Here is a 2666-nt window from a genome sequence, read left to right on the forward strand (position 1 = left end):
TGAGTGAGTGGTTTGGGTGGAAAACCCTCAAACAGTCTAAATCTCATTTTGCTGCCTCTTTCTGGTTTTCATTGTCCTGTTGAATGTAGTGATTGTTATTTCTTCTGTGTCAAAGTCTTCCACCACGTGCTGTTGCTAAGAAACACGGCTGTTGTGAGTGATCCAAATAAAAGAACAAATCCCTGTTAAATTCACTATCAAAAACGAGGGCCTGTCTGCATGGAATCAGGATTTATTATTTTATTCATGAAATGCCCCTGTTAGAAATTTAACTCACATTTTATATGTCCTGGATGCAGCAGCAGATGAACTCTCTAATGAGTGTTTGGAAGATCCCAACTGACTCCATCTGAATGAACCCTCCAGGTGAAAAACCCCTGGCACTCTTTAAAGAGTTGAAATCTCTCTGCTGGGGAAACAAAGCCTTGTGTGGAAGTTACAGAGCTCTGAAACTCTGTGGATGACTGGGGCTGCTTGGCTAAAACAAAATCAAAGTAAATAGTCCAAAATAACCTGAACCTTGGAAAAAAAATGGAGAAAGATATATCTGGAAAAAAAAAAAAATTAAAAAAAATTGGTTCAAATTAAATTATTTGATTTTTTTCTTTCCAGATTAAAAAGAAGAATTTAATGTCATAACAAAATAACAAAAGGAAAGCTGCATGCAATGAAAAGATAGGAAATGTGTTTTTTCCAGGTAAATCTCCTTGACAGATTTGTCATTAATTAGCCAAGAAAAAAATGGTTTATTGTGAAATTAATTTCTAATTAGATAAGAACTTCCCTGAAGCATCATCTGAAGAAGGGAGAGGGCCTAGTCCTCAGAAATCTTCCAAACACTCCTAAATCCTCAGGTTGTGGATGGCAGCAATGCTTTTTGGAGCCAAAAAATGATGTCAGTGATTTTCTACAGAGAGCTGATGACAAAATTCCATAGCATTTCCCAAGCCACAGACGATAAATTATACTATTCATATATTAATGGAATTTTGTAACATTTCTATAAAGTATCTTTGAAAGCTTTTTGGCTTTAATTTCTGTTTGACTTTGAGCGAGCCTGAGCTGTGTGTAGTGAAAAGGAATAGAGTATGTACAGATGAAACTAATTAAATACTGACTGTCACTCTTCATCTTGAAGCCCTGATTTTAGCTTGCTGTCTCAACTTTGATTATTAAAATACATGTGGTAGTTCTCACCCCACGTTACCTGTGAGTGTTGCTAATTAGGTGTCAGGAAGTCAGTGATTAATGCAAAATCATGAATAAATTACCAATAAAAGCCATGCATGTGTACAGAGCCATTTAACTATTTGGAATGCTCTGCAGCACAGAGTACACCAGTGATAACCACTTCTCTGACCTTTGGGTTGGAGTCATTTGCCTGGAATTTCACTAATTAACTGGATAATAATAGTCAAGTCAAAATCACAACTGGAAATCTATTTGTCACAACAAAAGGCAATCTCCACCTGTCATTATCCAACAGATTTGATCTACTTTTCACTCCTGTGACTATTTGTCACTCATCATTTATATAATGGGGGGAAATATGATTAAGGCTGTAGTCCCAAATACTGATTAAGGTTCAACCATGATGAGCACAAGCTTGTAAATAACAGAGATTGGTCTTGGGAAATTGTGTATTTTTGTTTAAAATGTGCATACCTGCTTCTTTTTGGTGTCTTTTGATAGAAAGGAGTCTCCAGACATCAAGTTAAACGTGATGAGAGATGGACAGAGCACAGCTGGAGTCATTCCTGGAGCAGAAGGAGGAGCTCAGGGAAGAAACTGCCACCAGCCCTGAGGTAGATGAATCTTTCTGAATGTCCTGCAGAGCTCTTGTTCTGCATCCAGGTGCAGTGGCAGTGACTGAAGCCTGGACAAATTGATATTTAATATCTACAGGTCACAGAATCCAGGCAGAGTTGAACATTCCTGTGCTGCTTAGGTAGCACTGATGTCTTTGCTCTGTAACTGTAGGGAGCACAGATCTCATGTCATAATTGTTTTGAGAACTTTTCCCTGAACTGGTGTCTGTTGTTTCCACTTTGTCTCATCTATTCTTTATCAGAGCTGTCACAATTTTTTTCATCTTGTGAGTCGTGTTTTGGGTATTTTAAGAAAAGGGGAGATTTTGCTCAGGGACCAACCTAAAGCATTTTCATGCTTTTGTTTCTGTTTCTTTGAGTGAGGGATTAAATCAAACTCAAACTAAAAACAAAACCACCCCTATTCCCCAAACTCAGGAAATAAAACTCAATGCTTCCAAATGTGGGTTCTCTCCATACCCCAGCTGCTCTGTAAAATTGTTTTTTCTGTGTGTGTTTCAATTTCTCTGTTTCTACCCAAATATCAGTTTCCCTGAGCAGATGCAGGCTCTCAGGATCTGTGCCTTGTGGTTGTTGTGCCATGCAGGACCTGGGAACCCAGCCCAGAACTTCCAGGCTTCCAGCTCTGCAGCAGGGAAGCCCCAGGAGCCCTGGAACCAACCCACAATTGCAAGTTTCCAGGTTTGTCATGCCAGCAGTGATGGATGGAGAGAGGGCTCCCCAGGCTCTTGGGCTGCTGCTTCTGGAGCAGGGACCTTGAGAAAGCAGGGCTGGATCTGCTCTGGTGCTGTGAGCTGGTGAAAGCCTTGGATCTGATCTGATCTGATCTGATCTGAT

At 39.9% G+C, this 2666-nt stretch overlaps 1 long non-coding RNA gene across 1 annotated transcript in view; it reads left to right on the forward strand.

Annotated features, from left to right (window-relative positions):
- Positions 1-619: 619 nt before the first annotated feature.
- The window catches only part of LOC109022626, a 19849-nt gene continuing 17802 nt past the window's right edge, over positions 620-2666 (forward strand). The window contains exons 1-2 of the long non-coding RNA XR_002001697.1: positions 620-697; positions 1693-1805. This is a non-coding gene — a long non-coding RNA (uncharacterized LOC109022626). The remainder of the gene's footprint in view (positions 698-1692; positions 1806-2666) is intronic.

Source organism: Parus major, chromosome 4A, assembly GCF_001522545.3.
Source record: "Parus major isolate Abel chromosome 4A, Parus_major1.1, whole genome shotgun sequence".
Taxonomy (NCBI): domain Eukaryota; kingdom Metazoa; phylum Chordata; class Aves; order Passeriformes; family Paridae; genus Parus; species Parus major.